The sequence below is a fragment of the Podarcis melisellensis genome, assembly GCF_964234715.1.
Source record: "Podarcis melisellensis genome assembly, chromosome: 14".
Classification (NCBI taxonomy): domain Eukaryota; kingdom Metazoa; phylum Chordata; class Lepidosauria; order Squamata; family Lacertidae; genus Podarcis; species Podarcis melisellensis.
This window is the reverse complement of record NC_138546.1, coordinates 42,029,725-42,045,304: the sequence shown is the minus strand read 5'-3', so window position 1 is coordinate 42,045,304 and position 15,580 is coordinate 42,029,725. Positions and strand designations below refer to the sequence as shown.

Sequence of the window (15,580 nt, the reverse complement as noted above, 5' to 3'; positions counted from 1 at the left end):
GAGCTGGTAAACAGCTGCCCTGGACACAGATTTGACCTGTGCCTCCATGGACAGCTGTGAGTCCAGAATGACTCCCAGGCTGCGCATCTGGTCCTTCAGGGGCACAGTTACCCCATTCAGGACCAGGGAGTCCTCCACACCCACCCGCGTATTATATATATATAAAGGCAAGATTAAAAGTCAATTAAAACAATTTACAAGAACATCCAACCAAGTTAAGGCACTGGTAAGTTCCATCTGATAACAGGAACTTATTTGTCCATCTCACTCTGCATTGTCTACATCACGGGTAGGCAACCTAAGGCCCGGGGGCCGGATCCAGCCCAATCGCCTTCTAAATCCGGCCAACGGACAGTCTGGGAATCAGCGTGTTTTTACATGAGTAGAATGTGTAGAAAGCATTTGTTAAAAAACCTGAAGCATTTTTATTAGGGATTGTAGGGAAAGATCTGCCCAAAAAGCTGAAAAACATCTTCATGTATGCGACAACGGCCGCGAGAGTTTTAATAGCACAAGGATGGAAGACTGAAGAAACCCCAACTAAAGAATCATGGCAAGAAAAATTGATGGACTATGCAGAACTGGCAAAACTGACATACAGGCTACGGGACAAGGATAACTGTGACTTTAAAGATAAATGGGAACCCTTTACAAAGTATTTGAAGACGCAAGAAAGCGAACTGGACTCCTTGGCTGGTTTTGAATAAACATTCACAAACTTTTTATTGATAATAATCAGCTAAATAGCTTGAGGATTTATACAACTGTGTGACATGCAGAAAACAGCATTTTTTGAGAAATCAAAGACTGGAACTGAGGGAAGTCGGGGTGGGATGGAGTGGGGGGGTCTGTGGGGGGAGGGAGGGAAAATGGGGGGGAAATAAGGATGATATGTTTTTGGATAATATGTTTTGTTTAAATTTTGAATAAAAAAGTCATTTTTAAAAAAGGAAAGCAAACACAAGTTCCTGCTCCCATCAGATGAAGGGCCTCTCCCCACCTCCCAAACCCCCATTCCAATGTGAGCCAGCATCTTAAAAGGGAAATGGCTTCCTGCAGCTAATAACCACAGCACTGCTGGCTGCCAAGCTGCCTATCCATCTGCCAAGTCAACACTATGCTCTGTTTTTGTTCCTTCTCCCAGCGTAGTGCAAATCTGTTTATAATCAGACCAGACCTCAATACTCTGGGAGGAGAAGGGAACCTTTTCCAATACGAGTGCTGGGGACTAGAGACAAACAGCCAACTTTTTTATTTATTTATTTATTTAAAGGAAGATTGGCACAAAGGCCTATTTATTTTCTCTTATCAAGCATTGGTACAGCTGGCCAGACTGTCACAGGAGGACCTAGTTTGTTTCTGAGCTCCATCACAATCTTACACCTGCATCATTCTATTCCAAAGAATCACTAAACATCCCAAAGTGAGTCATGGTCCCCATTGTGTTGTTTTTTTTATATCTGGAAACAGGTGGAATAACAGCATCCCTTGCGCTACAATGTGATCTGGTCATCAGTGCTGCCATCATTGTTGCTCCCTCATGCGCCGCTGTCTGTCAGCATCCCCCATCCTATGAGATGCCCATTTGAAGCAGTTTGAACACACTGCAAACGCTAGACTGGTTCAGGATGCATGTCACACTGAGATGCAGCCAACAGACCCCCCAAGAAAACCCTGATCAGGTGATGCTTTGCTTACAAGTTCTTTTGTAGGAACTTAGGGCTCCTCTGCACTATAAGCAGTACAGTGGTACAGTGGTGCCTCGCAAGACGAAATTAATCCGTTCTGCGAGTCTCTTCGTCTTGTGGTTTTTTTGTCTTGCGAAGCACGGCTATTAGCGGCTTAGCGGCTTTTAACGGCTTAGCTGCTTTAAGAAAAAGGGAAAAAACTCGCAAGAACTCGCACTTGCGAAGCAAGCCCATAGGGAAATTTGTCTAGCGAAGCGACGCAAAAACCGAAAAACCCTTTCGTGTTTTTCGTTTTGCGAGGCATTCGTCTTGCGGGGCACCACTGTACCTCAGGTTAAGGACTTAATTTGTTCCGGAGGTCCATTCTTAACCTGAAACTGTTCTAAACCTGAAATACCACTTTAGCTAATGGGGCCTCCCGCTGCTGCTGCGCTGCCGCCACACAATTTCTGTTCTCATCCTGAAGCAAAGTTCTTAACCTGAGGTACTATTTCTGGGTTAGCGGAGTCTGTAACCTGAAGCGTCTGTAACCCGAGGTACCACTGTATTAGGCATGGCTTCCCCACCCCCAAGAATCCAGGGACCTACATTTAGCAGGAAAGGGACTGACTGTTAAAGCACTCTAGAAATTGTACCTCTGTGATAGTGAAAGAGGTGACCTAACAACTCTCAACAGCCTTTGTAAACTACACTTTCCCAGGAAGCAGCTCTGTGATCTTTCTAAATCCTACAGTACTATCTGTACTAGTCTTGATTTTTTTTTTTAATGTACTTTTAGCATCAGTGACTTCATTGTTAAAACATTATGGGGAGCAATTCATCAATGAAAATGCTAATAATAATGACCAAGTATGCCAGGATTCGAACCTAGGGCCCCTGGCGTGAAAAGCATGTGATCCACCTGTGGATTTTCATCCAAAAGCTGAAGATACCAGAGATTCAAATGGCGGCCTGCGAGTATAGCACATTCAAGTTTTTCCTCTGCAACGATGAGGGATAGAAACTTGCTTTAGATAAACATATTTGTCTTACACCAGGCCTGAGTCATTAGTCCATCTAACTCATGTAGAGTGAACTTTGACTGGCAGCAATGTTCCAGAGTTTCTCGGTCCCCTGCCTGCAAACTTGAGAGCTATCTACCTGCAGCAACGGAAATGCTATTTGTCCTGAATTAAGACCTAAATGTTTTAGCAGAGGCATGCAAAATACATGCACTAGGGACTCCTTGACCTCAGGCACTAACAAGGCTACAAAGAGGTTACTGGAGACGAGTGACCTGCAAAGTTAGAGAGTCCTAATTGTTTTCTCTTTTGAAGGCGGGCAGGGCTTCCAAATTTACTGAGGATCTTTGCAAAACAAAGCCCCATTGCTGAAGTTTTAAAATAGAAAATGACATCAGAGGCAAATAAACAAGAGCTGGTTTGGAACGAAGAAGCCTTAAAACATTGTCCTTATTTTTGGTCCGCCTCTTATTCCAATCAGCCTCTAGATGAACCTCAACAGGAGAAGGGAGGGTCTTTTGTAGGCAAAGTTTATCAGTTTTCCACCATCAATCACAGGCTTGAAAATGTTCCAGCTGCTTAAGGGAGACCAATTGCAACCTTCTCACCAAAGAACCCTCACATTGGCAGCGGTGTTAACTCTTCACCAGCCGGGAAAACAGTTTGGACATCCCTGCTCCAGTTGGGCCATAAAAATCTGCCTTATTGGTTCAGCAAAAACGTTCTCCTGTTCAGTCTTCCAGCCAGCCAGCAATCCCCTTCCCAGGACACTCCATTGCATCTTCCCACCCACAGTGGTTTTCCATTTCCTCTCTCTAACCGCAGTCTGCCAGCATTCTTTCGCGACTCTCTATTCCAGACACGGACACATTTTGTACCCTCCCCTGCCCCTCCCCAAGTCCAAGAAGCTGGTCTACGCTGGCTGGGGCCATCAAAAGTTGTAGTCCCGCAACACTGGAAGGCCCGGAGATGGCCTAATCCTGTTGTGGTGCAATTGTTCTCTGCTCAGTTTTGGTTTGCGCAGGCTAGGAATGGGGAACGCTTTTCAACCTGTGGGCCATGTTCTCTTCTGGGGGACGCCTGCCAGTGGTGGTTGGGAGCTCAGGCAAAAGTGGGTGGAGGAAGATATTTTATCTTCGTACAGCGGGCTGGTTTCTATGCACAGCCACCCATCAGAAGGCATTACCAGGTACAGAACTGATACTCGGATGGAAATGACACAGGAAATGGATTGGGACGCAAACACAGATTATAAAGTGACTGAATTACTATGTGTTAATATATCAACACAGGTAAAAAAACACCCAGCTTTTCTTTTGGAGAAGGAGGTAAAAGAATAAAGAGGGAAGGCTTTATAATGGTGAAGGCAGTAACTGGAGAATCTTCTTTACACTTTCATAAACGAACTGGACAGCACTGGGTGGAAGGTTGAAAAAACAACTTCCAATAAAGAAAGGAACAATCGAATAACCTAGATTGAGCATTTGACGATTTGGAAGAAATATTGCATGCACAACTGACAGATGGCTCTAGCTGGACGTCTTTTCTTTTCCCCTCTATTTTCCTCTCCCTTGGTAGTTGTTTGTTGTTGTTGTTGTTGTCTCTTTCGTATTTTGGTAAGCACTGTATACAGATAAAGGAGAAGGAGTTTGAGGACCGCGTGTGAGAGGCGGGTAAGGGGAGATCTCACAGGGTGGGAGGCTGTGACAAGAGAGGGATGACCCCAGGTTAGAGCTGGGAAGAGCACACCTTCCTCTGTAGGGTACGAAAGTTAAGATATAGGGGTGAAAGGATTTTGTAGTTTCTTTTTCCGTTTCTTCTTTCCTTGGTTTATTTTCTTTAATTTTTTGTAGATTGGTTTGTTCTTTTTAATTGTACTGAGGAAACTTCAATAATAAAATAAAGTGAAGCATTATCAGGGTTCAGATAATACTTGTGGCCCATGGGCCTTAGGTTGCCAACTCCTGGTCACGAGGGCCAGGCTGAAAGGGCTCGAGGGCCACATTTGGTCCCTGAACTTGAGGTGACACATCCATGGTGTGCACTGAGCTATCGGTAGATTGGGGGAGAGTGTAAGCCTGGTTTCTGGTTGATCATTGTTCCCTCTCAACTCAGCAATTCTAGGTATCCCAAGCCAGATTTATTTATTTTTTAATTTGTATTTTGGCCTGAACCGATTTTTCCCTTTTCCCTTTCCTCCAGCAGCGACAACTTGTCTCCTTTGGGAATCAGCAACTCCTCACATCTGGTTTTGCTATAAGATTTCCCAAGCATGCACCACTCAAAAAAAGTATCGGAAAAGACATATCCAGCATCACGAGGACTAAGGTTGGAGTGCTTTGCCTGCCACCCCATTCTCTTCCCACTGTTTGTTTATCTTTAAAAGAAGAAAGACAATCGCTCTGGTTGTTTCCACAACCGTCCCTCTGCTGAACTTTATATCCCGGAGGCCAAAGCAAACAAACTGGTCTAGGAGATGCCCCAAGCATTATGGAAACATTTCGAGTATGTACACATTTACATAGCAAACAGAGCCTAGAGACCGAAGGAAGCCCCGCCATTCAAAGTACCATTTCTATAAGCCAAACATACCTTTCGAATGCTCTTATTTCCTGTTTCTACTCAGCTACGCCACTCAGCACCGGAACTGCTTTGCATTAATAAGAGTGACGGCGCACACCTAACATTTTATTAGGCACACCACATCAGGTGAGCATTCCTGAGTCGAGATACCTTGGGGGGACGCACATACCTGTGCAGCTTTTTTAAAAGTCCCATGGAATGTAAAACGGCTCGTTTGAAACTGTAGCACAATAATACAAGCAGAAGAAAAGGATAAGTAGGAGATCTCAAGGTTGTATTGAACCAAGTTCTGCTCACACCCAGTGAAATTCCTGGATGTCAGTTAGTCATCTGCTTGAACAGAAGTTAGTCATGTTCATTAACTTTGGTCCCATCTGTACAATACACTTGAAGCAGTGTCACAGCACTTCAAACTTAGTTTGTCAAAGGTGCTAAGAGTTAGAAGACGCCTTTTCCCCTCAAGGAGCTACAATCCCCAGAGTTCCCCGGGAAGAGGGACAGACTGTTCAACCCCTCAGAGTTACAGCTCTGTGAGGAGAATCGGGGTCTCCTAGCCGCTCTCATCACCCATAACAAACTACAGTTCCCAAGACTGAAGGAAGCCATGACTGTTTCAAGTAGCATGATACTGCTTTAAATGTTTAGTGCGGATGGGGTCTGGACAAGCACTGGATATAACCCCAACTTCTGAAAGCAACACCTTACAAATATGGGAATACTTCGATAGACACTGTTGACATTCTTTGAACTCTTCTAGTCCACTAAACAGATGCCAATGACAACTCCATCAGCAGAGCGTGAGACTCTTAATCTCAGTGTTGCGAGTTCGAGGCACGGCTTGGGCAAAAGGAGCCTGCATTGCAGGGGACTGGACTAAATGTGATTCTATTATTCTAGGACGTTTGTTTGTTTGTTTGTTTAACTGCCCGATAGCCATAGGCTTGGATTGTTTATTTGCTGTATTTTTCAGTCGCCTCATGCAAGGAGCGTCTAGCCTTCCTCAGCCTGGTGACCTGCTTGAGAAAGGTCTGATGCCAACAACACATACATGATGGGTTTCCACGGCACATTTCCCTTTAAGACCACCTGACCATATTTCAAAGAAACATTCTTTACGCAGATTATCATGGAACATCGGTACTATTTTCATTTCTAGCACCCTACTCTCCCGAAAGCATTTTCAACGGCATGCCAGCACAAAGCCAATCCAAGCATTCAGACAGGCATGTAGGACAGCCCTCCTTCGCCCAATGGGAAATGGAATAAAAATAATGTACTTCTTTGAGAGGGGCAGGGGCAGCTCCTCGTCTTTAACCTTACACCCCCAGATGGGCATGTCAATCCACACCTACGGATGTGCCCAGAAAATTTGGTGGGATCCGAATGACCATTATAGGGTGGAGATATAGGAGCATCAGTTGCACAAGGTGCTATGAAGACACCGTACCTTTAAAGCACAATCGGAGCACACGCTTTCCCTTAAAGGATTCTGGGCCCTGTAGTTTACCCCTCGCAGAGTTGCAGTTCCCAGCAGCCCTTAGCGAACTACAGTGGCCAGAATTCTTCGAGGGAAAGAATGTGTTTCAAAGATATAGTGTGAGTCACTTCCTAGTTCCTACATTACCACCTCAGCCGGCACTGGGGAAGCAGGAAGGGCATTAAGTCCAGAGTCTAAATTAAAAGTTGCTCACTCTGGACTTCAGTGAGAAAGCATTTCCTTTCCATTCACCCTGCACACCTAGAACAGATGTAAAGCAAAGAGCGATCTTTTGTTGCATGCAACAGGAACGGAAAACACCGAAAAGCAAAAGAGGACTCGCTTGTACCAAGATGTTGGGCATAGTACAAAATATTCCACAGCCAAGGAGAGACAGGCACCATGGCAAAACAAGGCTCGCTCTCACCTGCCATTAAACTCCTGGCCATTTTTAATCAGCTGCGGACCAAAAGTGACATATATGCCCTCTTTATGCGGAAATCATATTGGTGACAAAAACAACCACCACCACCCTAAGCTCTGCACGCTGCAACCCTGAGCAGAAAAGCCCAAGGTGGGGAGACAAAAGCATCCAAGAGAACACCCAACCCCACTTGCAAAACATTTCCCCCCTCAGAGAGAGAGAGGAAGGAAGTTTCCCTGAGTTGGGGAGCCGGCATGTAGTCAGAGTGGGAGGAAATCCTTGCAGAGCAGACGGAGAAGGGGGGGGGGGGTGGACAAGATTCACGATGCGACAAGGGGTGGAGTTGAGCTTCCTGGGTGTGAGTTTGTCAAGTTTGCAGAGGAAAAGAGCTGTGGGGAAGGGAGGCAGGGGGGGAGAACAGAAGCGGGTGTGGAAGTGGAGCGACTCCGGATCCGACTCCGCGTTGCTGGATCTGCAGAGCAACTGCTCCCCCAAAAGAGAGCTTCAGCTGACTCTTTGTCCTTGTGCATACCATCCTTTTAAATAATAATAATGATAATAAGCTACGCCTGCTTTCCCACAACGGCAGCTAGCTCCCTCCTCTTTCCGCCTCACCTAGAGCTCTGCAGTTGGAAGGGGTCCCCCGCGGTCATCTAGTCCAACCCCGGCAAGGCAGGAATCTTTCCCCCCAACTTTTCCCAAAGTGACAGAAGTCCCCACCAGATGCAAGAGCCTCACCCAGGCCCGGCTAATTCCACCCCGCCCTTCCCGCCCCGACCACCCTCGTCGCCCCCGGACGACTCACCCAGCCAGGCGGCGAACTTCTCCCAACCTTTGCGAAGAAGGAGAGGAAACGTACAAGGCTGCGGCTGCCGAGTCTCCGCCCGGCCACTGCGCCTGCGCGCCCCTCCCAGGACGGGCTCCGAGGAGGCGCTCGCGTGGGATCATGGGAGGCGTAGTCCGCCATTGATTTGGGCTGTAGTCCGGAAGCCTCTCGCTCGAGGGATGGAGCGGGAGGAGAGAATCCCGGGTGTGACGCCGCCGCCCCATCTCCGGTTGCGCACACAGACCTGGGATTCCCCCAAAGAAGGAATCATAGAATTATAGAGTTGGAAGGGACCACGGGCGTCATCTAGTCCAACCCCCTGCGATGCAGGAATATTTTGCCCAACGTGGGGCTCGAACCCCCGACCCTGACATTAAGGGTCTTGCACTCCACCGAATGAATTACCCTCAGCATTCCACTTCTGAGAGCCATTAATATAATATAATTAAAATATATTATAATATATTTGTCTGCTTGCTTGAGCCATTTAAAATAAACCACTAAAGCGGATTCATAAAATAATTTATATACAGTGGTACCTCAGGTTACATACGCTTCAGGTTACAGACGCTTCAGGTTACAGACTCTGCTAACCCAGAAATAGTGCTTCAGGTTAAGAACAGAAATCGGGCTCAGGCGGTGCGGCAGCAGCAGGAGGCCCCATTAGCTAAAGTGGTGCTTCAGGTTAAGAACAGACCTCCGGAACGAATTAAGTACTTAACCCAAGGTACCACTGTACAATGGACGCTCGGGTTGTGAACGTGATCCATGCAGGATGCACGTTCGCAACCTGCAGTGTTCGCAACCCGCAGCTACGTGTCTGCGCGCACACGGGTTGCGATTTGACGCTTCTGCGCATAGCGCAATTTAGCACTTCTTTGCATGCGCGACCACCAAAACTCGGAAGTAAGCCGTTCTGGTACTTCTGGGTTTTGGCGGTCTGTAACCCGAAAAAACACAACCTGAAGCGTCTCTAACCCGAGGTATGACTGTACTTAATGATAATAATACTGACATTTTGTCTGCAGATTTTGAGTGCCTGTGTTTATTGCTATTTTTAAAATAAATTGTTACATGAAATTGTTAAGAGGGGGGTGTATTCTTCACCAGCACTGGGAAGCTGTTGGTGTAACCTGGTCAGTTCAAAATAAATAGCAGCAGCAACAGCAGCAACAACGTCAACCAATATATGTAAAAAACACACAATACGTTTGTATAAAACAATACAAATAAAACAACTTAACAGCTTAAAACTAGATGGGAGAGAAAATACTGCCTAATGCGGAAATAAAAAAGTAGTATGCAAAACATCGACATGCTCCAGATGATGTACTGTATCTTATTTCCAGTAATTTGGATGCAAGACTCAACCTTCAAGCATCCATGTCTCACCTAGGGTAGACCATCTAGAGGGGCTGGGAGCTGGGGGCACTGTTATGCAGTGGTTCCGCTCCTTTCTCCTGGGCCGGGTTCAGAAAGTGGTGGGGGGGATGAGTGTTCAGACCCCTGGGCCCTCACTTGTGGGGTGCCTCAGGGTTCCATCCTCTCCCCCATGCTTTTTAACATCTATATGAAGCCGCTGGGAGAGATCATCAGGGGGTTTGGACTGGGTGTCCATCAATATGCAGATGATACCCAGCTCTACCTCTCTTTCAAATCAGAACCAGTGAGGGCAGTGAAGGTCCTGTGTGAGTGCCTGGAGGCAGTTGGAGGATGGATGGCGGCTAATGGATTGAGGTTGAATCCTGACAAGACAGAAGTACTGTTTTGGGGGGGACAGGGGGCAGGCTGGTGTGGTCCTGAATAGGGTAACTGTGCCCCTGAAGGACCAGGTGCGCAGCCTGGGAGTCATTTTGGGCTCACAGCTGTCCCTGGAGGCGCAGGTCAATTCTGTATCCAGGGCAGCTGTCTACCAACTCCACCTGGTACGCAGGCTGAGACCCTACCTGCCCGCGGACTGTCTCGCCAGAGTGGTGCATGCTCTGGTTATCTCCCGCTTGGACTACTGCAATGCGCTCTACGTGGGGCTACCTTTGAAGGTGACTCGGAAACTACAACTAATACAGAATGCGGCAGCTAGACTGGTGACTGGGGGTGGCCGCCGAGACCACATAACACCGGTCTTGAAAGACCTAGTACTGGCTCCCAGTACGTTTCCGAGCACAATTCAAAGTGCTGGTGTTGACCTTTAAAGCCCTAAACGGCCTCGGCCCAGTAAACCTGAAGGAGCATCTCCACCCCCATCGTTCTGCCCAGACGCTGAGGTCCAGCGCCGAGGGCCTTCTGGCGGTTCCCTCATTGCGAGAAGCAAAGCTACAGGGTACCAGGCAGAGGGCCTTCTCGTTAGTGGCACCCGCCCTGTGGAACACCCTCCCATCAGATGTCAAAGTGATAAATAACTACCTGACATTCAGAAGACATCTTAAGGCAACCCTGTTCAGGGAAGTTTTTAATCTGTGATATTTTAGTGTATTTTTGGTTTCTATGGAAGCCGCCCAGAGTGGCTGGGGAAACCCAACCAGATGGGCGGGATACAAATAATAAATTATTATTATTATTATTATTACTAGGGTACTGCAGTTCCCATTCCAGTTCTTACCCACAGAGGCCTTATGGACACTCTTATCATGGGCACTCACTCTACCCAGAGGCCAGTAATTTCTTTTCCACATTCTCCTACCAATTCATCCAGGCTGGGGTGGGGGTGTAAACAAAGGTTTTTTGAGTGGCAGGGATGGGGGGGTAGGAGCCTTGCCCTTGTAACCTACAAAGCAATGACTTTTTTTAAAAAAACTTTTATTTTGCTTTAAACAGGTACATTTAAATATAGGGTGACTTTTACAGCCCTTTCTCCGAATTAAAGTTCATAGAATCAGAATTGTAGAGTTGGAAGGGAGACCTTGCAAGTCATCTAGTCCCAACTCCTGCAATGCAGGAAACTTATCTAACCTAGAGCTCAAACTCATGAGCCTGAGATTAAGTGTCTCATGCTCTACTGACTATCTGCGCTGACATAAGGGGAACAGGGGAGAAACATACATTTCAAAGTGCATGTTTCTTAAAAGAAAACAGTTTCTAATGATCAAGTGGGCTTCAGATATTGGGAAAACCATTAACTTAACAGCATGGGAAGAAGAACTATGGAGAAAGAACTGGAAATTTACAGCCTGTGAAGTATTGAGGGAAAACCTAGTCAAGATGTTTTATAGATGGTACTTAACACCTACCAAAATAGCTAAAATCTATAAGACAAAAACAAATCTGTGCTGGAGGTATGGTAAAACAGAGGGGACACTTATGGACATGTGAAAAATTCAAAAGCTTCAGGAACACAGTGTATGATGAGCTTAAAAAAATGTTTAAGCATAACTTTATGAAAAATACGGAAGTTTTTCTACTAGGGATAATGAACACAGGCATAGCAAGAGACGATCAGAAAATATTCCTCTATGCCACAGGAGCAGCAAGGATCCTAACTGCTAAAAACTGGAAAAAAGAAACTGTGCCAATGTAATGGTTCTAGGGGTTGCTCGTGCGTAAATCGTCGCCACACCTGGCTGGACTACCTGGGTGAAGCCTTTCTGTCTGGACAGCCTCTCACCCGTGGCTGTCTCAATCGCTGGCAGAATCCGTCAGTGGGCGTTTCTTGAACTTCTTCCAGCAAAGAAGTTCTTTGACGCCAAGTCTTCTCCTACTCTCCCTTCGCGGAAGTCTTCTGCGCAGGGAGGGTGTGGGCAGCGGAGGACCCGTGCTCTCTCCGCTGGTCTCCGGTGAGGAGTCCTGGAGCCTCCTCTCCGATTCCCCCATCTGCCCCCCTTCTCCACTGGTGCTACGCTGATTTCCTTCCCCAGCAGATGGGCTGCCTCTCTCCCTGCTGGGACCCTCTCCGGCATCCCTCTGGAGCCTTCCCTCCGCCTCTGGCTCCGATGGCAGTTCCCTGACAGCCAACAAAAAAGAAATGGCAAGATAAACTGTTAGAGTATGTTGAACTGGCTAAATTAACAGAGGCAATTAGAGATCATACTAGACAAGAGTTTCAAAAAGCATCGGGGAAATGCAGAGAACACTTCACAAAACAGTCCCTTAAAATACATACCTAGACTTGTTTTGATTAATGTCTGCAGGAGACTTTGTGGATATTTCAGTTATAATTAGAAAAATCTTAATAATTATTCATAAAGGACACAGTTTCTAAGAAGTAAATAAGGAGGCCAGATACAGGATAAAGGAAGTCTTTTATTTGGTTGTCTGTATTGTTGTATGTCATGTTCACTGTATCTTATGTTCACGTTTAATGTGTATTGGGGTGGGGGGGGTTGTGTTATGTTGTAAATAAAATTCCAATTAAAATTTAAAATTTAAAAAAAGAAAAATAAATAGTTTCAGCTTAATATAAAAGGTAAAGGGACCCCTGACCATTAGGTCCAGTCGTGACCAACTCTGGGGTTGCGGTGCTCATCTCGCTTTATTGGCCGAGGGAGCCAGCGTACAGCTTCTGGGTCATGTGGCCAGCATGACTAAGCCGCTTCTGGCGAACCAGAGCAGCGCACGGAAACGCTGTTTACCTTCCCGCCAGAGCGGTACCTATTTATCTACTTGCACTTTGACGTGCTTTTGAACTGCTAGGTTGGCATGAGCAGGGACTGAGCAACGGGAGCTCACCCCGTTGCGGGGATTCGAACCGCCGACCTTCTGATCGGCAAGTCCTAGGCTCTGTGGTTTAACCCACAGCGCCACCCGCGTCCAATATACTATGCTCTGAAAAGAAGCAAGCCATCACATTGCTTAGCCTTGCAAGTTAGAAACAGAAATTTTGGAACTTGTGTAGCAAAGCAATAAAGCAGCACCTTCAACTTAACAGTCAGAAATGCCTCTGCCACTGAATGTCACTGAAATGCCAGGTCTTCTGTATCCATCCAGAGCACCACCACCATCCACGATAGTGGACAAAAACAGGATCATCATTTTTACTACCTCTCTCAAACCAGGTTCAGTTTTGATCAACCACTCACCTTAGCACATGAATCAATCTGTTTATAGTGTTGGCAGGACAAGAGAGAGTTTGCCCAGAGATGGAAGGCCTTTGATATCATTTGCCATCAAAGCACAGGATGTTCAGGAAGGCACACTTGAAAGACTTGTTCAAGGATGCATAAAGGAAAGGATTTGGTCCCGAACTGATGTACTACTAAGAACTGCATAATGCAGGGGAGAGTCTAATACATTTTTGATAGAGAATGGTGCCCAGAATAAGCAGAAGCACCACATGGGAAACAGAGTTCTGCATACCTAAGCGGTCCATTGCCAAGACAGCGGGGCACAACCTATTTTGCCATAGGTATTAACATAGGGTAGAAAAACCTTAATAACTTTCAAACTGCTAATCAGAACTTCATCAGGCCAATGAAAAGGTCAGGTCGACTAAAAGCCTGAATAAAATGCATCAGTGGTTTCCCCCCCCCCCAAATTAGAAATAAATAAATGATAACGGTAAAAAAGGTAAAGGGCCCCTGACAGTTAAATCCGGTCGCAGACGACTCTGGGGTTGCAGCGCTCATCTCGCTTTACAGGCCGAGAGAGCCGGCGTTTGTCTACAGACAGTTTTTCCGGGTTATGTGGCCAGCATGACTGAGCCGCTTCTGGCGCAACAGAACACCAAAACCAGAGCAGCTCACGGAAATGCCGTTTACCTTCCTGCCAGAGCAGTACCTATTTATCTACTTGCACTTTTGGGGGGGGGCATGCTTTCGAAATGCTAGGTTGGCAGGAGCTGGGACAGAGCAATGGGAACCCACCCCATTGCAGGGATTTGAACCGCCGACCTTCAGATTGGCAAGCCCAAGAGACTCTGTGGTTTAGACCACAGTGCCACCCATGTCACCTAAATAAATGATATGCTTTCTTAATTGAGAAAACAAGGTCAAAGTGTCACTTGCCGCTTCAGTGGCAATTATTATCAGATCAGTTTGGAATCTGGCACTTTCTCAGACCTCATGTGAACATCAGGTAGTTCACATACGCCGCATTTTGTCTTGTTAGCCCAACTAATGTTGTTTTTGTAAGCTGCAGAATCTTACAAGGCTTTTCCATGACGTTGCCTTGCTTTTACCGCTTGCCTTAACTACACTTGTGGTCCATTGTCATTTCCCCACTTCTTCGGGGCTCGGGATGGGAGAGTCCCACATGAAAGACAATGCTATCTTAGAGCTCTTTGTTCCATCCTATGAAAAGCACCCTCTATGCTAAACCGGGAGTTTTCTGCTACTGATCTGCTTGAGTTGTATAATGGCTGTGACAGTTTCCTCTGAGTGTGATAGGCGGGAAGGGGGTGGCGCTGAGAGATGCCACCAAGCCAAGTTGAGTACTTCTGGCACCCTGCCCATGGTTTGGATGAAGAGAGGCTTTTGTATGCTCAAGGGTATGCCTGCCATTGAGCAGAGGTCTATTATAATTCTGCAGTGCTCCTTAGAAGGCGAGTCTTTTCCCAAACTTGCAACTACATGCTTGAGCAAGGGAGATTTTTTTAAAAAAAATATAGTAATAGTAAAACTTCCTTTTCAGAGGAGTAGCCTAACTTCTGACATCTACCATGAAACAGAAATTTAAATTGTACCAGCTCTCGGGGAAACACAAAATGTTTAAAACACACACAGAAGAGATGAGTAGTTGGCAGTGCTTATGTCTTTAAGAAATATAAAGAGAGAAAGAAAGAAAGACGAACAAAGACAGAAAGAAGCTCTTTTTGCAGAAACTCAAGAGTCCAATGAAACATTGCAAGAGGGAATCTGTGATTTGTTAATTAGAACAAGCGGGACCTGCTGCAACAAAACGCAGCGGTGCACAGTGTTCCTGTTCACATTCCAGCCAGCAAGTCACACCCCTTTCCAGAATACTCCATTCCACCATTTATTTATTTACTAGATTTATAGCCCACCATTCCTCCATAGAGCTCAAGGTGGAGTACATGTTTCCGCCTCTCATTTCCCCCAATACTTTTAATTATCAACTCATATTTGTGCAGGTTTAATGGATGAATAAAGTAGCATAGGATTAACTGACTAAGATTTCTGTAAATTGGGGGGGGGGGGGAGTCCACATTGACCCAATAAATTGTTTGATAGACACAATAAGTGTGTGCAGCAGCAGCAGTCCTATCCCATCCTTGCCATTGCTTCCAATATCTCTGGGCCATTTTCCTCTCTAGAAGGACAGAAGTGTTTACTCCACAGAGCTGTGACAGCATCCCATTACCTGGGCTACTGCTCTCAGGTGTAGTGGAGGATGCAATTCTATCACAAACTTGAAAAGTCAGCTGTCAATCCAGTAGGCTTCTATATGTGGCAATTGGTGGGGAGGCACGACCTCCACGTCTTGAACTAGCCCTAACCTGGAGTTCCCATCATAGAATAGCTTGAGCTTGGGAGAGGAAAAAAGAAAAAAATAATATGCCTTGGCAGGTGTAGGTCTACAGTTTCCTCATATGTCGAGCATTCATCCTGATTTGCTTGCACAAAGCTTATGCAGAGGTTAGACTATGCCTGGTCATTGCTGAGCATTCATCCCGATTTATTTGTGGGAACT

The 15,580-nt window shown here is 46.2% G+C and overlaps 1 protein-coding gene across 2 annotated transcripts in view; it reads right to left on the bottom strand.

Moving 5' to 3' along the window:
- Positions 1–8,073, bottom strand: part of LOC309356868 (tropomodulin-3) — a 51,139-nt gene extending 43,066 nt beyond the window's left edge. The window contains exon 1 of one of the 2 annotated variants that reach the window (XM_081888731.1): positions 7,979–8,073. The gene's annotated coding sequence lies outside the window, so the exon portion shown is untranslated. Of the gene's footprint in view, positions 1–5,441; positions 5,465–7,978 lie in introns of those variants that run through there. The other variant, XM_081888732.1, reaches the window with a different exon arrangement.
- Positions 8,074–15,580: the final 7,507 nt, after the last annotated feature.